We start from the raw sequence: 21,184 nt of genomic DNA, 5'->3' as shown, positions 1-21,184 counted from the left end.
TTTGTTGTTGACTTTTTTTCTTGAAATTCTTTCCTTGCTGGGTTCTAGCTTTGCTTAATTAGTAGGTATTAAAAGATGATAAGACAGGGACTTCCCTGGTGGTCCAGTGGTTAAGACTTCGCCTTCCAATGCAGGAGGTGTGGGTTCGATCCCTGGTCAAGGAACTGAGATCCCACATGCCTCACGGCCTTAAAACAGAGGCAATATTGTAACAAATTCAATAAAGACTTTAAAGGTGGTCCACATCAAAAATCCTCACAACTTTATAAAAGAGAAGATGATAAGACAAATAGGAGATACCAGGGACACACAGATAGGACAATTTAAGTTAGAATGAGGTTAAGGAATTGTTTATTTTCCACATCCAAAGAATGTTCTAATATGATAGGTACTACAGTTGACCTTTGGACAGCATGAGTTTGAACTACGTGGGTCCACTTATATGTGGACTTTTTTCAATAGTAAATACTGTAGTGCTGCATGTTCCATGTGGTTGACGCCACAAATGCGGAGGAACAGCAAATAGGGAGGGATCGTGTATAACTCTAACTTATACACAGAAAACAAATAGCCAGTTCTTCCTGTTGTGCATTCAAAATGCACACGTTGGAGTATTAGCTAATTATTTGTCATGCATTTGCCACCCATGACTAATCCTATTTTATGAATGAAATGAAAGCAGGGAGGTGAAAATACTTGCATAACCTCTCAAAGCTGAGCCATTGGTAGAAACAGCACTTGAACCCACGTTCCCTTCTGCTAACTCACTAGGCTACTGTTCCATTTAAACCATGAGTCATAAGCCATCAGGAACTGGTACAAATACTCTGGTGGCTTTTGTCATCCTCTCTTCTTTTCTCTAAAGGGCCAGATAGTAAATATTTTAAGCTTTGCAGGCTATACAGTTTCTGCTGGGACCGCTCCACCCTGCCCCTTCTCGGGAAAGCAGCCATCGGTGATATATAAACTAATGGCTGGGGCTTTGTTCCAATAAAATTTTATTTAGGAAACAGGTAGTGGACGTGATTGGCTGGCAGGTTGTAGTTTGCTATCGAAGGCTCCTTCTTCATTTCTGATGTTGGGTGGGAAAGTCAAGTTAGCCATGAGAAATGTTCAGTTCGAACACTGAGCAGGCCCTGAAGTTGGGTAGAGGCTGATGTGTAAATTATGTCCGTGGCTGGGAAGGCTGGCCGCTTAGGATAAAACTGAGAACTGTATGTTCAAGCAATAGACTGTACCTAACAAGCAGTAGACGGCCACTCATCCCATGAACATGGGCGTGGCCTCAAGGGAGACGCTGGGGAGACCCTGGAGAATTCAGGGCACATGAACCCCTGAACTAATCAGCCTGGGGGTGTTTTCCGCTATTGAGGGGCATAGTTGCATCGTCTGCCTGCACGGCCAGAATGTTCCATCCGGCCCACAGTCTACGCCTACAATCCATTTCTCCCATCAGAATGTGGACCCCAGGAAGGGCCTAATTACCACAAATGTGTTGCAATGAGCTCCCTGTTTGCCTCATCATCCGCAGCAACGAGCAGTTCTCATTAGCGGCAGAGGGCTGGGAGTGATGTGACGCATTTGCGTCGAGGCAATGGTACATCGCGCGGAAGTGTCACTAGAGATGGCTGATACCTGTCCCCTGAGAGGAACAGGTGGGTCTGCAAAGAAGATGACTTAAAAACTAGCTGTCCATGTGTTCAGCTTACCCGCAACACTCCCGCCTAGGAACGTGCATTCTCCAAGGACAGTGTCCTGCACACTGGGCTGGGATTGGAGAATTTTGTCATTAAGGTCAGGAAAGTTTATTCCGGTTCTGCTGTTAAGAGAGGGAGTGCTATTTTTCTTTCAGCAGAGACAGCACGGGATCTAGGACCAAGATTAGAAAAGTTTTTCAGCAAATCTTCGGGGAGTTGTAGAAAACTTCGAGAAATCCTAATTAATTCCAGGAAAGAATTTCAATGGTTTATTGATACCTTCAACTATAAAGAGAGAAAAGAAAAAAAAGGTTTAATCATTCTGCTTGGGAGAAAATGTACCGGTATTAGGCACAGTTATTGTAAATAATGAGCGAATGATTCTTAAAGTTGGCTCTTAACTCTCATTCTATTATAATTCTCTTTATATTTTACATAATAATAGTAAACACTTGTATAGCATTTACCCTGTGCCATGCATCCCCGTAGGTGCTTTACAAATGTCCCTTTATTTGATCCTCCTCGCAGCCCTATGACGGAAGCATTATACCCCCATTTTACAGGTGAAGGTAGTAAGGTACCAGGAGGTCAAATGACTTAGCCATGCCGGCAAGCTTGACTAGCCTATGTGCTTGCCCCTCCTGTCGCCTGTCTTTTAAATGGATGTCGTGGCAGTAAAAAGTACGAGTGTATTCCTTCTAATGGATCCATCGTTTCCTAGAACAGATCGATCAATCCCTCATTCCATCCCTTGCTCAGCAAAGATTTCTAATGTTTACTGTCTGCTGGGCAGGACTCTGTCTACTTGGCTTCTCAGACATAATGACGGTGGGTGGTGATGGCTGACAGCAGTGTTGGGTGAGGTGAAGGAGAGCTCCAGCTGTGTGCCCTCACCTCCATGAAGCGACTTCAGCCCAAGCTGCAAACCTGTTTCCCAAGGGCGCACCTGTTCACTAAGCTCACGGGACAGGTGTGGCAAATCAGAACACCTGTGCGTTAATTTGAAGTGAGAAATATCACTGCCTAGAAGTGGTCTGCTGAGCTTGGGAATCAGGAAGGGAAGGCTTGGATGATTTCAATGATTTGAATGAGTGCGACTGCAAAATCAATTGCTCATAGCCCCCTGTGTAGCTAGATGCCATTGTTGCTGAGGCCCCAACCTCAAGGCCAGGGTTAATGCTGCCCAGTGCACTGGGCTGGTCTTAGAAAAAGGTCCACCTTTGTGGAATCTGTAAGGGCCTCCAGTACCCTGACCCTCCCACCCAACTCCCACCCCTCCCTCCCTTTCAGGAGGACACTTAGTTCTTTAGATATGTTAACGCAGCCCACCCTGCAGACTGGGGACTGGGTGGTCTCTCCCTTTGGGACTTTGTATATCTATATCCCATCTAGCACAGGAAAGTTTTTTCTGTTCAAGCTGGTGGGGTGTGTAGGACAGAGCTGAGACCCGGAGGGTGACTGAGAGCCCTGGAAATGAGCAGTGACACTAGGTTAAGGGCACAATCAAAGGTCTAGCCTACTTGCACAGGTTCCATGGGCTCCTCCTGGCTTCCCAGCTCACTCCTTGGAGAAGGTAATCACACACGGCCTTGCAATGTCATCATTTTTAACATTAAAGGAGTGGTACCAAGAAATGGCAGGTCCAGTCCTGTGTGCAGAGGCTTCGGGTAGTTGGGGAAGAGGCCTCAGAGGAGGGACTGGAGGGCGCAGTTGCTGTTTTGAACTGAGGGGAAGGGATGGCCCAGGCTGGGCGGAGACCCTGGGCAGGGGGCCTGGTTGGAGTGGAAGGAGAGCTGGAGCTTCAGCTGTGCCCTCACACTTCATTCAGGGCTGCCTTTTCCGCAGCTGGACCAGTGTCCAGTCCTCTCCCCGTCCCCTTCCTAAATCGGTCATCCTTCAGTATTCAGACCTCAACCAGGCTTGGACACCTGGACCTACTCTCGCCCTATTTGTTTTGCTGCAGCTTAATCACCATCACCTGAACCATAAATAACATCAAAGGAAAGGGCTGGTCACGGACCAAGAGGGTGTAGCTGAAAGGTGATCCGCTGCAGAGTCCCCCTGTTGCTCATTAACAAGGCTTGAACCCACAGCTCTGCAGGGAACTGAAACAGGGCTCTCTCTGCTGCATGGGTTTGAGGTGCTCCCTTTTCCCCAAGCTCTACTGGGAAGCTGCTGCAGCAGCCAGAGGCCAGGAAGGCACACCTCGATCAGAGGAGGGGGTGGCCCTCAACTTTCTCACCTTAGTGGGGGCGGGCAGGCCAAGAAGCAGACCTGGTGAGTGCGGATGGCGCCCTGGCTCGGAGCCTGCTGGATCAGACTGCTGGGTTCACTCCCGGCTCTGCCACCCCTTAGCTGAGTAACCTGTGGCAGGTCATTTTAACCAGCTTGAAGCCCAGGTCTCTTGTAAAGATAATCGTACCTTCCTCAAGGAGCTGTTGGCCGACAGAGGAGATAGTCCATGAGAAGCGATGAGCCTGGCACACGGTAGGCGCACATGGGGAAGATGCGGGCTGTGTGTGGCCTGAAGCCTATTCAGTTTGGGGTAGGAGGGAACTCTTTAAGAAAAGAATGTAAAATTACAAATATGGAACCAGGTATAAGTAAGCATTTATTTCAAATGATAAAAGAAAACACAAAAAAGTGTATGATTAAAAAGCTGACATCCTAAACATCATGAAATCAAAATAACATAATATTATTATTGATCAGCTGTGTAACATGTGTCTATGTTACTTTTCTTCCTACAGCTTTTGGGCTCTGTACTCTTTGATCATTTCTTCATATGATAATGGTTTTGGAATGCCGTTTTCTCTCTAGAGAATAGCAAGATAATTCACCCATTCCTATAGCGCGGTTGGTTGGGATTTGTTTTTTACAGTTGATAGTTTAGAAAAAAAGTTTTTTAGCTTTACAACTGGTTGTCGGTAACGTCAGATAAATTTTTAGGATTATTGTCAAACTTGCGGAAAGCTCTTTCAAGTTTCTTTCAATGTGTGAGCTGTAAGGTTTCAGAGCATTTAAAATTTTTGTATGCAGTGTCTAATCTTAAATATAAAAGATGCCTATTAGACACATTGCTGGAGTCCTTACCTGGGCCGCGGAAGGGGCCTGTGTGAGTGAGGGGTGTTGAGGTTTAAGAGGACTCAATAAATGTTAACTAGATCATATTTTATTATATTTACTGACACTCATCTTTTTAATTTTATAGTTTTAGATTTACTAAAAATGAATTCTCATTGACACTAAATAGAATCTTAATTTAGTTACATTTGTGCAAGTCGTTCATTCAGTATCATTTGTTGACTGTCTACTTTGATCAATCTACCTCACGTTGATCGTTGGGAGCCTTCGATGACAGAGTGGCAACACACAGCTCAGTGTCTTCCTGTAGTGACTACACAATAAACTAAGGCACTATTGTAACTGAAAGTGGGGTCTGGCTACTCGCCGCTCAAAAGCCAATAAAGAGGCCAAGTTGGTGGAAAGGAGAATTTGCTTTACTTTGGATGCCTGCAACCGGGAGGGCTGGGGGCGGGAGTGGGGAGGGGGAGGGCCGACGCCTGTCCAAAGGCCAAGTCCCCCTCCCTGACAATCAGGGGGCAAGAACTTTTATAGACGGAGGGAAGGGGCTACGTGCAGAAACAGCACAGTCAGCTCTGACCGTCATCTTGAAATTGGTCATCTGTGGTCTGACCAGCGTCATCTTGATTGTTTTAGCTACAGTTAATCTTCTGTTCCAGGGTCGGTTTGTTCCCATTTCTTTGAGGCCAGTTCTCAGAATTGTGGCAGCTGATGTCATGGCTACAGCCTGCTCATCATGTAGGTAACTTCTTCCACCTGGTGGGGATCTCAGTATCTATATGACAGCTCATGGGATACGGCTCAGAATATTATCTATAGCCCTTAAGGAGGAACTAAAGGTCCTTGACTATGCTTAATGACTAAACTATTATTATTTGGTCTCCTCTGACTGTTTTCCTTTGTTTCTGCATTTTCTGACTTCTCTGATTAAACTTATTCTTTGGCTGAAGTTTTTCCACAGACAAAATGCAGGCAGAGGACATGGCGGGTGAGGACCACAGGGTCCTGCTCCGTTTCACTATGACCATCATCACCTTCCTGTCAGCACCCGATCTGGAACTGGGCACCTGGGGATATAAAATTCAGATATTGTCCCTCAGGGAGGTTGGTATGGGCTCAGCTTAGGGTCAAACTCTTGAGACCTGAATGGGAGTCATGGTTTGTATCAAATTCTAGGTGGAGCTGGCCGTCCCTCTAGCCATGAATTCTTTCCAGTTAATCTCCATTTATGAATTCTCCCTTCATCAGTAATGCTCTATTAATATGGCCAAATTTATACGTTCAGCCATACTTTTAAAGTGCTCATCGATAATGTTTAATTTCATTTTTCTCCCAAATCTTTTTATTCCTATCAAGTCCAGTCACTAAATTTGTCAAAATGCTGTTTTCTCTATTTTTTTTATTGACGCATAGTTGATTTACAATGTTGTGTTAGTTTCAGATGTACAGCACAGTGACTCAGTTATACATATGTATTCATAAACATACACACGTATATATATTCTTTTTCAGATTCTTTTCCCTTATAGGTTATTACCTATAAGGTATAAGTATATTGAGTATAGTTTCCTGTGCTATACAGTAGGTCCTTGTTGGTTATCTACTTTATATATAGTAGTGTGTATATGTTAATCCCGAACTCCTAATTTATCTCTTCCCTCCCTTCCTTTCCACTTTGGTAACTATGTTTGGGGTTTGTTTTGCCTGTGGGTCTATTTCTGTTTTGTAAATAAGTTCATTTGTATTTATTTATTTATTTTTGGCTGCCCTCCGCAGCATGTGGAATCTTAGTTCTCTGACCAGGGATCGAACCCATGTGCTCTACATCAGAAGTGCAGAGTCTTAACCACTGGACCACCAGGGACGTCCCCCATTTGTATTTTTTTCTTTAGATTAGTTTTCTCTATTTTGTAATGTTAAAGACTTTACTCCGGCAGAAACATCCGTGGACAGGGAGTCAAGAAGTGGTATCTGCCACTAACTCTGCATGGGGGATGTGTTGGGAGGCTTTGGGTTACAAATAACAGAAAATCCAGTTCAGTGTCCGAACAAGACAGGAAATGTGTTGGCCCATCCACTGAGTCCTGGCTGGACCTGCCTGTTCTTCTACACCAGTCCACTGCCCCTGGAGCTGATGATGGGATCAATCCTGCCCAAACCACCAGGCTGGGGAATTGGGTGCTGTTGAGAAGGGAGAGAAGAACAGACACCGGAAAGGAAACTACCAGTGTGCGTTCTGACATGTGACCCTAAGTCACTTCACTTCTCCGGGCCTCAGTTGTCCCATTAAATTGGGGGCTTGTCCGAATCCATGAGTGAAGTCCTTCCTAAGGGTAAGCTTTATGATTTTATTTTTACTAATTGGTTCTCGTAATGAATGAACAGACCTTTTTTTGGCCAGTGCTGTAGAGCTAAGAATGTAATTAGGAAACAAATAGCTCTGTTTCGATAAGTCAGGGCAGTCAGCCTTAGTAACTTTCCTCCTACCCATGAGTTGCAGATTTTGATCTAGAAAAATGAGCAGTGGAGGATGTGAGGGAGGAGCCCCGGAAAACAGCATAGAAAGCCTGCTTTGACTTAGTAAAGCATATTTTGTTCGCAGCAAAGCATAATTTTGTTCGCAGCAAACGTAACTTGGATGTTCGTTCACAGGAGATCCGGGAAGGTCTGGGCCCGGCTTATTTTTCTTACCATAACCATTGGAGGCTCTGCTAGGAAGCTGGTATCACAAAGAAGCCGAGAGAGGTTTAATTTGGATTCAGAGGGAGCTGGTGTTGCCAGAAGCCAGAGAATGACTCTAAATGGCAGTGGAATCAGATCCCTGTGGTTAGTTGAGGGTTTCTCAAGAATGAAACCACAGACCTCAGCTTTCTACTTCATCCACTTTTTATGGAGCCTTTGGCCAGTCTGGACATGAGATCCCAGTAGTGGCACCAGAAAAGCTTTCAAGGAAGCATCTGAGAGTGGTTTCTGAGGGAATGAACTCCTGGGCCTTGGTACCAAAATCCAGTTGGGAGTGCCGTGGACGTGAGGGTGGCATGGGTGCTGGAGATGGCGGTGAGCTATGGGGGCCTGTCTCCTCCATTCCCAGTGTACAAAGCTGTGTGTAGACTCTGAAGACCTGTAGGGCCCAGGGCTGCCTCAGTCGGAGAGTTTTACCCTCCTGTCCAGGATCTACGGGGAAGAGTTAATCTGATTAGTAGTACAGTCAGTATATTTTTATTGGGTTGGCTCATTTTTGAACATATGTATAGAGTTGGCAAAGGTTGATCTGTGCCTTAATCTAATTCCCTGCAATATAGCTTTTGGAAATTCGTTCTGGTGTGGTGGTCGGTGGTGTTTCTAAACCGGCAGACAATTACCACCTAACTCTGTGTGCAAAGTGAAAGAGAAATAATTCGAAAATGGTTGCTGGTCAGATGTCTGTGCCTTGGAAGCATTAGCCTGGAGTGAAACCATAAGATCTTTATCCCTGTGGGGGTGGGTCATTTGTTGGATTGGGGGGAGGGAACAATGAGGACTGGAGAGAGAGTAGATTGTTTTATGAGTTGCCTCATGGGCACCTTCATAGCTGCTTGTTCCTTCTGCGGGTCCATATCCAGATGGGAGGTAGGGACAGGCTTGGAGTTTCAGGCCCGGCCTCTGGAGTTGTCAACTGTCATGAGGTTTTTTTTTTGTTGTTGTTCCCAAAATCTTTGTGTTTTATAATTCAGGCAGGAGCTCAGTGCTGGTGTGTGGCCATTACCCTGGGTCTCACGGCCTTTTGTAGATGTTTGTCATTCACTGAATGATGTCCATATCTATGGGAGCACAAGCAGCTGAGCCTGCAGAAGCAGGAAGGGCGTGTATGTTTAGTGGTCCATTTGAAGAATGCTACGCAAGAACCAAATCAGAGAAACCCATAAACCTCCGACGAAGAAGCCCAAGATGTAGACTGCAAGCAAGTTACATGCTGTGATCTTGGAAATGAGATCTTGGATAGTATAAATAGATCGGAGAGTGCGGTGCTCAAGAGGATGGGCTCTGCAGGCCGAAGAGACTTGGGGTCTTAACTTCTCATTTCACCTCTTAGTGCCGATTATTGACCACCAGCAAACAACTTTTATTTTATTTTATTTTCGCCACGCCACGCAGCTTGCGGGATCTCAGTTCCCCGACCAGAGATTGAACCCCGGTCATGGCAGTGAAAGCCTGGAATCCTAACCACTAGGCCACCAGGGAACTCCCATAACTTAACTTCTTTAAGCCTCGGTGTCCTCATCTGTAAAAGGGGACAACGGCCCCTACCTGGGAAGGATAGTGGAAGGAGAAAATAACGCAGGTAAAGCTCTTGGCATGGTACCTGGCATGTAGGAAGCATTGGAGAGCTTTTGTTGTTTTGTCTGCTGTCTGATTTTTTGGATTGCAGTAATTGGGTACTTGGTGTTCATTGTTTTGGCTTTTGTTATTTAGGTGCCTTGAACATCCCCAGGCAAAACTGACATTCCCTTTGGTCCTCCTCAGGACAGTTAGGTTAGGAGTAAGGCGGTGTTAGGGTGGTCTGTGGACAAGCCAGGTTTCCCACCAATGAAGGAAGAGGCGAACTCTGCCTGTCAGACATGTTACTAGGGAAGAGCCCCCTGTGGCTCGGTTTCAAAGCAATATTTTGTCCCCACCCTTCCCCAGAGAGGTGACAGAAATCTAGTCAGTCTCCGAAGAGTGGTAGAGAAGCTGAGACTTCAACGGGATGCCATTTTAGACGTCTCAATTTCTTTGGATGGAATGGGGTTTTTACATGTTTGATTCAAACAACAACAGCAACAAATCTGCAAGAACTGTTTTGCACAGAGGACCGAAAGAATGGCTTCTTACTCGATACAGAAACTTGGGTAAAAAACATGCAAACACGTGAAGAACCACCAGATTGCTGTCGGTAGGTGGCAAAGTACTTTGCTATAAATATTGCAGGACTCCTCTTTCTTTTAAAAGAAAAACTTGCTTTGCATTTCAGACAACAGAAATGGCTGGACAAGTCTTTAGTTCATGTGCAAGAAACTGAAAACAATGTGAAAGATTTTCCTTAAATGGAGACAGAGCTTGGCCTGGTCTCACGTTGAAGTTCAAGCCCTGGTCTGAATTGGCCTTCCACGTGTTATTTCTCATATGTTATATGCAAGGTTCCCCTGCCCAAGACCGGGGAATCATTCATTTTTTTCCTGTAATCTTGAGGTGTGTACAGGGCACGACTCAGCCTCAGACCTTTCTGCTTTCACTTTTGGTTGTTCAGAACCTCCATCTGGCGGTATTTGACTGTGAGTGTTTTCTGTGGCTTTTCTGTGGCTCCTGTTCAAAGTATTCAAAGCAGTTTAAAAATACATAATGTTCAGCGATCTGACCAAGAACTAATGTAAGTACTTATTTGAAGACTATTTTTAACTCTTTAACTCTTACTATGTCTTGGAAATAGATACTAAGATTTAAAAAAGGTTTGAAAAATATAGGACTACTCCACAGTCATAATGCTTTCGGTGGTGACAGTAGTTGCAAACAGCATAGTTTGTAAAAACAGAAGAGCTAAAATTCTTTATTTAATATTAAACAGGAAACTGAAAGCAGTCTGCAGCAATGTGGTGGGTTTCCAACAAACCTGCGGGTGGGTTTATCTGTGCTGAACAGCCTAAATGAGACATTTCCCCTTTTATTCCGTTAAGATGGTGAGTTTTCATGAAAATCTCAACCAAAACATGACCATTGGAAGCAGGTTCTGTCTTGTTAGATGTTAAAGCAACCGGTTTCCACTAGAACCTAAGGATATTTGGAAGCGAGTTGCAAACCTCTCAAAGAGTGGAAAATGCACTTTTGTTTCGCCTTTGTGCAGGGCTGTCACTCACCCAACATGTGCATATGAATATTATTTCCGAAGACCTGGGCTTCATTTTAAGGTCAGCCTTCAACTTCGAGAGAATATAATTTGCTGCTATTTTTAGAGCATCATGATTGCTCCTAATAACTAATGGAAAAAACTCAACAGAGAAATAAATGTCTAACAGCTGTGTCTGCTTAAACTTGATTAAAGGCAGTAAAAAAACGTAAACAGAAGAATGAATGTGACAATGGACGGAGGGAGAGACAAGTCTCCCTCATTGTGAAAAGTTTTACAGACCTAACTCGTTCTCCTTTGGAGGCCGGAGGTGTCTGTGTTTAAAGTTTACTTTACTGTTTGTCTTGAGTGGGATCAGTGTTGTAGTGAATAATTTATAGGCAGCATGAATGAGCTCATTAGTCACCTTTTCAGACTTGAAATGAGTTTTGTGGTTGTCATTACTCGAGCCTTCTGTTCAGCCGCCGCGCACAATGAGAGTTTGGCAGTTGGCCGCCTTGTTGTCAGGCAGCCTGCTCACCCATTAGGTCTGCGTTGCTTTTGTGTTTCCTTGAAACCTCCTTCTCTTCCTGTGCCGGCCCAGGGACTCTCACATTTCAGATGCCTCTTGCACCCCAAGTTTAAATGAGTTTTTCGGGGGTTAAAAATGTTGCGTCTGCCAGCAAGAATGAAGTAGATGGAGTGAGCTTTTCTTTCTAGCAACTCCTGTGTAGGATTCCCTTGGTGCATGGTTTGATATTCAGGTTCTTCAACAGTAGCAAGCTAGGGGGTCCTTGTTGAGCGGCTGAACCGGGCTGTCGCATGGTGGCAGGCGTTTCAGGCGAGGAGATGTCACTGGAGTTTGGAGGGGGCCGGCTGTCTGGGAGTAGGTGTGCGTTAGTTACAGCCCTCAACATCCGTGTGGTGCGGGTGTCTGTGGATGAAGAAACTTATCCCAGCAAAGCTGCCTGGCCAGATTCCCAAGGCCAAAGAGAACCACGTTTTTCCTACAAAGAGATCGACAAGACGACCTTGCAGGAGCCCAGCCAGCTGGAGGGTCCCCGTCACTGGGAATGGCCATTACTTCTTCCCCATCTCTACATCTTCCCAGTTCAGATTATTAAGAGAAAGCAAATGGTTGCGGCTGCCTCCTTACTGCGCCCTTGGAGACTTGCCTTGGGGGCTGGTATGAGGGGGAGATGAGCCTGGGCATGCCAGTAGCAGGTGGGATTGCTTTGGAACGGACGTCATGACGCTCATCCCTCCCTTTGAACTTGGCCTGGGCAGCCTCCGGAGAGCTCTGACGTCCACTCTCTGGGACTGGACTCCATCTGGAAGTCCAGGACTCTGTGGCATGCCCACCTTGGCCTTCGGGTCGCCTCTGCTGGCGCTCCTGGTGCATGGATGCTTGCCCGGGGAGTCCCAGCCAACCGCCTGCCGCCCCGTGCTGAGGCCTCTTTGACATTAGCTATGAGCAACAGGCACTAATGGCTGCCATCGCCAATGTGGGCAGCACCCCCTTCTGGGATCCATATTGTCAGACAGCTGGCCCCGAGGCAAGGAGGAAAGATGCTCAGTATTCCTCTCGAGAAGAAACGCCTGGTTGTTTAGGGTCCAAATCTTTGGAGCCAGAGTCACATGGCTTTGAGTGCAGAGAAATGAGGTGCTGTTGATCGCACCCACCGAAAGACAGCAATCCAGTTAGCCACTTCCTTCCCAGCCTCCACCCCTTAGCGATGGATCACTCACAGGCACTCATGCCTCACACTTTATGGGCACGTTTTGCTTGCATCTGAATCACAATATTGAAGGTACAAGAGATGCTATTTTTGGAAGGAGGCAGGGTTTAAAAACTGAACGTGTTGGGTGAATTGCACTGCCCAGTAGAGGAGCAGAGACTTCAGGTTTGGCTGTCGTAATAAATTGAGTAACTTGCTTATCTTCATAAAAGGGCTTTGTACAGCAGGGAAATAAGTTGATAATATTTTTAATCTATGTAATCTCTCCAGAGAGTTCACCAGATTCGGAGCTTTTACTTTGTTTTAAAAAGACAGATCTTCAGGAGAAGAATTGATTGTTTTCTTTCACATCCCTCCGAAAAAGTAAAATGAGAGAAGTTATTTCTTGGCATGGTTAAGACTTTGGCAGACATAGTCACCGAAACCCATGAGACTGTGGTACTTGGTGTACTTGCTGAAGAGAGGAAAACAATAAATGCTCTTAAAAACGTTGGAGGAGGAAAAGGTTGATGATGCTACTCTTTCACTGATCCGTAGTTATTAGATACCAGTTTGAGAGAGGAATAAAAAAAGAGCATTTTTTTTTTTCCCGTTAAGTGATTGATTTTTTTGATTACCACTAATTCCACATGCTACGAGCAGAAGAGAAGTGTAAGACGGGGTCCTTGCCTCTCAAGGCACTTAGTCTGTTTGACAGTCAGTAGCTAGTTGATTTGTTTTTTATTACAAAGGTACACCATACCATGTTGATTATGAAATAGAAGCTGAACTTTGTCTTTTTGAAAGTAGTCCCTTTTCATTCAGCTTAAAAGTCCCTTTTTTCCTTCTACCTCCTGGTCAGTTTTTCCTTTCTTGAACCTCACCGCTTCCGGCCTTTACATCCTCGACCTCTAAGAGGTTCTTTAAGACAAAACCAAATGCTCTGGATTGATCTGACGCTTCCCTTGGTAGGAACAGGGCTCTAAACTCTGGAGCCAAACTGTGTGGCTTCAAATCCCAGCCCCATCACTTACCAGCTGTGTGACCTTGGGCAGGTGGCTAAACCTCTCTGTGCCTCAGGCTCCTCATTTAATAAAATGGCCATAATAACATTATCTACCTCACGTGGTTAATGTGAGGCTGAAACAGTGAATATTTGCAAAGTCTTAGAACACTCACTGGCACTGAATAAGTGGCCAATTAAATACAATCGATTTCATTCTTCACGGGTTCCATATTTGCAAATTCTCTTACTTGCTAAAATTTATTTGTAATCATAAAATCAATACTTGTGGTGCTTTCATGGTCATTCGTGGACATGTGCAGAGTGGCAACAAATATGAGTAATCCAGGGGCTTCCCTGGTGGCGTGGTGGTTGAGAGTCCGCCTGCCGATGCAGGGGACGCGGGTTCGTGCCCCGGTCTGGGAAGATCCCACATGCCGCGGAGCGGCTGGGCCCGTGAGCCATGGCCGCTGAGCCTGCGCGTCCGGAGCCTGTGCTCCACAACGGGAGAGGCCACAGCAGTGAGAGGCCCGCGTACCACAAAAAAAAAATATATATATATATATACGTATATATATATATATATATATATATATATATATACACATATATATATATATATGTAATCCAACACACACATTCCCAGCTGAGACAAAGCAACTCTCCGCCTTTTTGTTTCAGCTTTCATACTGTAAACAAGCGTCCTTTTAAATGTCTCTTTAGTGTCACTTTTTTGGTGTGCTTTTTGTTGGCGATTTTGCTGTTTAAAATGGCACCCAATCACACGTGCTGAAGGGCTATCTTGTGTTCCTAAGTGCCAGAAGACTGTGATTGCCGTGTGGAGAAAAGACAAGCTTTTCCTGTGTTCGATAAGCTTTGTTCAGACATGAGTTCTAGTGCTGGTGGCTGTGAGTTCAGTGTTAATGAATCAGCAATATATATTACATCAGGTATCTTTAAATGGAATCGGAGAAAATAAGGTAATGTATTGATCAGTTAATGAAATTGTTGTGACCGGTGGCTCGCAGGAACCTAACCCTAGATTTCCTCTAGGAGCAGAGGTTCAATATTTGCTAATTCAGTGCTTGACTGAATGATAAGAATTGACTGCAGATAAATGGAATCCAAGTACTCAGAGGGGCAGCCTCCTTTAGGACAAGCTTTTGACTGCAGGGAGTATCCCTGGGAGGGCGGGAGAAGCAGGAGTAGTTCTGGCCATGCAGGGTGTGCCTCAGCTGGGCACAGATTTTTCTGGCAGATTGAAAAAAGCAACAACCAAAAAGATGCAACCACATTTGGTCCCTTAGAAGCATAAGTTTTCATAGAAGATCCATCTGGAAATGGAGAGTAAATGTTCCCCCTTCCCCACAAATTCTTAATTCAAGAGTATTTTCCCTCATCTTTGAACCTACCTAAGAGTTTGTAGAAAACGTTTGATACTCAAAACCAATAAATTGAAAGCTTTCCCACAAGCAGACAATAGACCCCATTATGCAGGGTATAACGTTTGTTATACTTAGCAATTCTCTTGTTTGCTTGGATCACCAGCCTTTTCTGAAAGGGATCATTTTGTCCCTTCTGATTGAAAAGATCACAAAATGCTTCAATTTGGTGAGAAGTTTTGCCACCATATCTATTTTCCCCCAAACTCTTACTTTATGAAATGTTTGCAAATTGTTTCACACATACAGTATATGAGAATGTGAAAGTGATTCAGAAAAGGGAAAGCTTCACTTAAAACGACTGGAAAATGCAAGTAGAAGGGAACAAAGGGAACATGGGTAACTGTGGCCCATATAATTTAATAAACATCCACCTGAAAACGTTGTTGCATATTTCAGTGCCTTCACTCAATACATACTGAGTGTCTTCTGTGTGTGTCAGACACTGGAGTAACTTTGCTGTGTACATTGCTGAATAAAACAGGTATGGATCCTGGTTTTACGGGGCTTATTATCTCATGGGGGTAGGCAGTCTGGTGGGGAAGTTTACTGTCTTGCTTTGGCATCTCCTTAGGATAAACTCCTAGAAGCTGGAAATTTAGAGTCAATGACCATGCTCGCTTAAGTTTTAATTCAGTTCACCAGACTGCCCTCTTAAATAGTTATACCAAGTCACGTTCCTCCGATACCCACACCAATATTGGTGTGGTTATTCTTTTTAAGTCTGTGCCAATCTGATGGATGAAATGAGATATCACAATTGCTTGAGTTGGCATTTCTGGGATTTCGTTGCTTTTTTTTTTTTTTTTAACTGAGGTTGAGCATCTTTTCATGGGTATATTGCCATTTGTGTTTCTCCTTTTGTGAATCTGCCCCATTTCTCATTAGGGTGATAATTTTCTCATTGAGTTGTAAGAGTTATAGATTTAAAATATTAACCCTTTTTCATATGTATGACAAATACTTCCTTGTATTTTTTTTTTTGTCTTTGAACTTGATTTATGACCTCTGGTCTTACATACAAAGTTTAAATTGTTTTGTAGTCAAATATGTCATTATTTTCCTTATGATTTATTTACTTAACAAAAATAGCTCTAAGTGCCAGGGCACTGTTACATGTGTTTTACGGATATTCATTCATTTAATCTTTATCACCACCCTACGAAGTGGGTCTTGCTGTATCCTCCATCTTTCCCCCTTTTTTTTTAAGATGAGGAAACTAGGGTTTTCCCTGGTGGCGCAGTGGCTGAGAATCCGCCTGCCAATACAGGGGACACGGGTTCGAGCCCTGGTCCGGGAAGATCCCACATGCCGTGGAGCAACTAAGCCCGTGCGCCACAACTACTGAGCCTGCGCTCTAGAGCCTGCGAGCCACAAGTACTTAAGCCCGCGCGCCCAGAGCCCGTGCAAAGCAACAAGAAAAGCCACTGCAATGAGAAGCCCGCGCACCACAACAAAGAGTAGCCTCCGCTCGCCACAACTAGAGAAAGCCCGTGACCCAATGCAGCCAAAAACAAACAAATAAATAAATTTATTTAAAACAAAAAAAGATGAGGAAACTAGGTAGAGAGAAAGAAGTTAAGTACCTTGATTAAGGTTACCCAGTTAGTATGTGGTGAAGTGAGAATACGAACGTAGTCCCAGGCCACTAAGCTATATCAGCTCTGGTCTTGGTATTAGGCTCTCTGTGTGTGTTTAATTGTGGTTGCTTCCTAAATGCTCACTGAATCTTCCCCATCCTTGAGGGCAAGTGCCACATCTTTTATTTCTCCCAGTTCCTTCCCAGTGCCCTCCACACAGTACTGGACGTGGTATGGCTAGATGCTTAATAAGTACTTTTTGACTTCTGGATCATCAGCTCACACTTCTGTTTATGCTCGAAGAGGAGCTGACAGGTTCTATATTTTCCATTTTGCTTCCAGCAGGTGACTTGATAGGCTCGGCTTTGGCTAGGGCACCTGAGCTAATGAATGTCCCTCCACGGGTTCAGCTGTACCTTCCCTTACTCCACAGCCCTCCTTCCCTCTTCATATAAGCCTCCTGGCTCTAATCCCTGCTGGAGAAATTCTAATAAGCCTTTTCCCAGGCACCACCCTTCAGAACCTGTCAGGTAAACACCAAGGACGCACAAGAGGAAAACCCCAAGAGGGGATAACCGGAAAGCCCAAAGGATGCTTGAACGAGCCTTTGAAACTCACCAAGAGATGGAGGGTCTTCCAGCTGTGGTCCTGGGTGTCTCTTCCTTCTGCAAAGGAGGGAGGGAAGTGAGGAACTATTTTACTACGATGGACAGCATTCTCACATGTTATCTCAAAGACACTTAGTCAACCCACAATTAAGGAGTTATCTTTGAACATAATCTCTTGTCTTCTCATATTCAGTCATTGGATAGATTCTCTTGGTTCTTCCTGTGAAGACTCTCATGCATTCATTTTTTCCAGTCTCACTGACTACTTTCTAATTCAGTGGGTCCCAAAATGTGGTCCCTGAACCAGCAACAGCATCACCTAGGAGCTTCTTAGAGACGCAAATTCTCAGGCCCCAGCTCAGACCTACTGAATCAGACACTCTGGGGGTGGGGGCCAGCAAGCTGAGTTGACGTAAGCCCTACAGGTAATTCTGATGCACATTCAGGTTTGAGAACCACTGCTCTAATGGAACCCCCCTTTTATTATTCAAACATTATAAATGTGTTGGGTACTCATTGTAGAAAATTTGGAAAATATAGACAAGTACGAAAGAAGCAGGCAGAAAAAATTACCCCATAACTCAACCCCACAGAGGGAAACACTATTTTACTATTTTAACATTTTTTCGTATTAAAAAATGTTAAAAAAGCTAGTCTCTGTTTCTGTATGGATTACTGCAGTGCTTTCTGATTGGCTCTGTCTACTTTTGGTCTTCCATTTCCTTCTTTCCGCTCCCAAAACTCATCTTGGGTCCATGATCCCATTCTTCTTTTTTAAAATTGAGATATATTTGACATATAACACTGTGTGACTTTAAGGTGTACGGCATACTGGTTTGATACATCATACTGAAATATTATCGCCACTATAGCATTAGCTAATACCTCTATTGTGTCACATAATTATCATTTCTTCTAGTATTGGGAATAATTCAGATCTAGTCACTTAGCAAGTTTAATGCTTATAATACAGTTTTGTTGTGTGTAATCACTGTACTGTGTATTAGGGCTCTAGGACTTATTTATCTACTAGAGGCAAGCTATTCTTTTTTTTAAAGCATATTTCTGATAGAGCAACTTCTGGATCCAAAAATACTCAATGAGTTCCTCTTCCCCTCTGATTACTGTACATAAACTGCTTACCTTAGCATTCAGGGAGTTTTGTGATAGGATGTTTCCTCGCTTATCCACTAATATGCATGCTCCATAAGGAACAAAAACTTTGTATCCCTGGAACCTAATAACGTCATGTACTTGGTGGGCACTCAATATATTTGTTCAAGGAATGAATGCATCTTCTTTTTTTTTTTTTTTTTTAATTTATTTTTGGCTGCCTTGGGTCTTCGTTGCTGCACGCACGGGCTTTCTCTAGTTATGGCAAGCCGGGGCTACTACTCTTCGTTGCAGTGCGCAGGCTTCTCATTGTGGTGGCTTCTCTCTGTGGAGTATGTGCTCTAGGCACACGGGCTTCAGTAGTTGTGGTGCACGGGCTCAACAGTTGTGCCTCGTGGGCTCTAGAGCGCAGGCTCAGTAGTTGTGGCACATGGGCTCAGTTGCTCCACGGCATGTGGGATCCTCCCGGACCAGGGCTCGAACCCGTGTCCCCTGCATTGGCAGGCAGGTTCTTAACCACTGCACCACCAGGGAAGTCCTGAATGCATCTTCTAATACAGTCAAGTCATAGTTGATAAATCTGTATGCGCCATTCACGGCTCCTGCCTGGAAAAGCAGTTTGTGCCGTGGCACTTTCTCAAAGTGCATATGCCTGGGACCTGTCCTAGGAGATTCTGATCTATTAGGTGTGGCTTCCCAGGTATCCCCAAGTGAGAAGCTCAGGTCTAGAATGTCCCTTCCCCGTTTCTATGGACCTATGTTTATTATTCTCCTTCCAAAGTCACCTCCCTTCCCCTCCCCAGTCCTGTTGTACCAGATGGTTCTACTATGCCTCCTGCTGTTAGGAGGGGAGAAGGGAAGAGTTACCTGAATTAGGCCAAGCCGATCAGTTTATTTCCCTGGGAATCTGAACTATGTAGCGGAAGGCTGAGGCAGTCTGAAGGTGGTGGGTGCTGGCAATCAGAAGGTCCTTTGCACTTGCCGCTGGCAGCCATGTGTGGTGATACATGAGTAGAGGAAGCCGGCCTTCAGGGAGGAGAGTGCACAGACATATAGAGGGAGGTAGGAAAGACAACTTGGTCTCAGAGGGCAAGAGGTGAATGGAGAGGAAAACCACCTAATGATGCCCCAGTTCCACGCAGTCCAGCTGTGCTTCCTGTCCCAGGCTTGACCCAAGTTCCCACTTGGGTATCGTTTTCCCTGGAGTCAATTTGAAGGATCCTGTTCAGAAGCCCGTCTTTCCAGGCCTGCCTCAGATTCCTCCTCGTCTTTGAAAATCCCTCAGGTCTTCTCACCTGCAGCCCTCTCTCACTGCCGTCAGTTCAGTTGTTACGATGGCCTGGAGAGGGTCGCGGGGCTTTACACTGAACTGTTCATAAATAATCGCGTTGGCTAAATAACCAGTGATGAGGGCGGGGCTTTAATGTTCCAGGGCATGTTGGAGAAGAAAGCGCAAAACACCACGGCGAGGGCCAGTCCTCTCCACAGAGGAGGAACCTGGGGTCCCATGCTGATTGCGGACTGCCTGGGCTAGAATCTGGGTTCTCCCGGTCCCAGATACAAGTACTCTCAGCCCAGGCCCAGATAGGGCCGTGGAACGGTCCCATCAAGTCCCCAATCAGGAAGTAGGTGTTGCCCAAAGTGAGTTCTAGAGCACACCTGGGATTCTGCTGTCAAACGTGTTTGTCAAACAATGATTTAAACAGTTCCACTTGTTTCTTTGAGGCTTCTCCGGCTCTAAGGCGCAAGGGTCCTTCCTGCAAGTTCAAGAGGGGAATTGAGAACGAGGCTGTTCCTAAGCGAATTTGGCTTTTGCCCCCGTTTGTCAGGCAGCAGGTCCCAGAGATAGGAGTCTATGGAATTATAAGGTGGAAAGACCACTCTAAGCCTTCTTTTGGCTTTTAGCAAAGGTCTGTATTCCCCATTTCAGACAGACAGGCAACCACGTGTACCCCGCTCTCCACATCAGGCAGGGCTGGTCCACCACTTCCTCTTAAGGATGACGATACCTTCTCACAACTCTTGCTGCATTGGTAACGGGAGAGAGAAATTCAGAAATATGTTTGAGAATGGAAGAAACCAAAAGCCGCAGAGGGGAAGAGAGGTGAGCTCATGAAAGGCAGCTTACCTCACCTTACTCCACCCTCTGCTCAGGGGCTGCTCCTGGCCCTAAGCTTGCTGTGTCTTTAAGTTTCTGTTCACGTAGGATGGCTGCTTTAGACAGAGTCCTTGTACAATAACCACGCGCTTACATCGCGTCCTTTTGAGCTCTGAGGAAGAAGGAAAGGACAAGGGGTGAACGTAACTGCCACCTCTACTTAACATGGAGATTTCCACCTACGGTGTGTGAGTGTGGTCGGGTGCGGAGGCTTGGGACCTGGCAGTTGAAGGGGAGGACGGAAGAGGACTATTTCTTCCTCCCCAAGGCAGCAAAGGTCTCTGGCCTTGGTTCCTTTGATGAGAGGTTCACCAGCCTCAACTGATAGGCAGATGGAGGTATCTGCAATAGACTGAGCTCCTGTCCTGGCTTTGTTACCACCTCTGACCTTTAGAAACTTCGACTCAGGACTTCAGATATATCTCGTTTGTCCCTCTTGCTTCACGCTTTTTGCTTAGTGACTTGGGGTAGGTCAAGTGTTCAGTAATTTAAGGGGTGGGGCTGGATGACCTCAGGCTGCCCCTGGGCCTTCACCTCTGAATCATCTCCCAGGTGGGTGGGATTTGCCTTGGCACTGGTAAGTAATAAGGCCTGTGGTGAGTGCCCTGATGAAAACTTACCACCCACCATCTTGGAGCTTTGTGAAGTGGAACGACTCTCAGATTGATTGGGGTTTCCTTATTTTTGGAAATTAAAAAACTCAGAAACCCAGTGGGATTTTTCTCCCCCTTTGGCTAGGTTACAAGGTACTGCAACCTGGAGGGCTTTCTGACGGAGATCACTCCGGGCCTTCCCACTGGTTTTCCTGCGGTTTTCAGAGAGCTCAAAAGGGCCTGTCCTCTGGCTCAGGTGGTGGCCGGCAGAATGACCTGGGCTTCTCTTCTGCGCAGGAACCTGCTGATTTGGTTACCTGGGCGTGGTGTAAAATAGTATTTTTATTTA

At 45.3% G+C, this 21,184-nt stretch overlaps 2 protein-coding genes and 1 long non-coding RNA gene across 16 annotated transcripts in view; 2 read left to right on the top strand and 1 right to left on the bottom strand.

Moving 5' to 3' along the window:
- FOXN3 (forkhead box N3) overlaps positions 1 to 21,184 on the top strand; it is a 404,228-nt gene that overhangs the window by 141,615 nt on the left and 241,429 nt on the right. The gene's annotated exons all lie outside the window — the stretch shown is intronic.
- Positions 1 to 21,184, top strand: part of EFCAB11 (EF-hand calcium binding domain 11) — a 585,886-nt gene that overhangs the window by 440,441 nt on the left and 124,261 nt on the right. The window lies entirely within an intron of this gene.
- On the bottom strand, positions 1,895 to 21,180 carry LOC117199307 (uncharacterized). 4 transcript variants are annotated; one of them, XR_007475410.1, is made up of 5 exons: positions 20,213 to 21,180; positions 18,952 to 20,109; positions 16,982 to 17,028; positions 4,120 to 4,255; positions 1,895 to 1,982 (listed from the first exon to the last, which is right to left on the bottom strand). It is a non-coding gene; the product is annotated as an uncharacterized LOC117199307 (long non-coding RNA). The 4 variants fall into 4 exon arrangements; XR_007475409.1 differs by lacking the exons at positions 1,895 to 1,982; positions 4,120 to 4,255 and adding an exon at positions 4,843 to 5,848 and having other exon boundaries at positions 20,213 to 20,354; positions 21,016 to 21,180; XR_007475408.1 differs by lacking the exons at positions 1,895 to 1,982; positions 4,120 to 4,255 and adding an exon at positions 4,843 to 7,955.

Source organism: Orcinus orca, chromosome 2 (assembly GCF_937001465.1).
Source record: "Orcinus orca chromosome 2, mOrcOrc1.1, whole genome shotgun sequence".
NCBI lineage: Eukaryota > Metazoa > Chordata > Mammalia > Artiodactyla > Delphinidae > Orcinus > Orcinus orca.
This window is presented reverse-complemented; position numbering and strand designations above follow the sequence as displayed.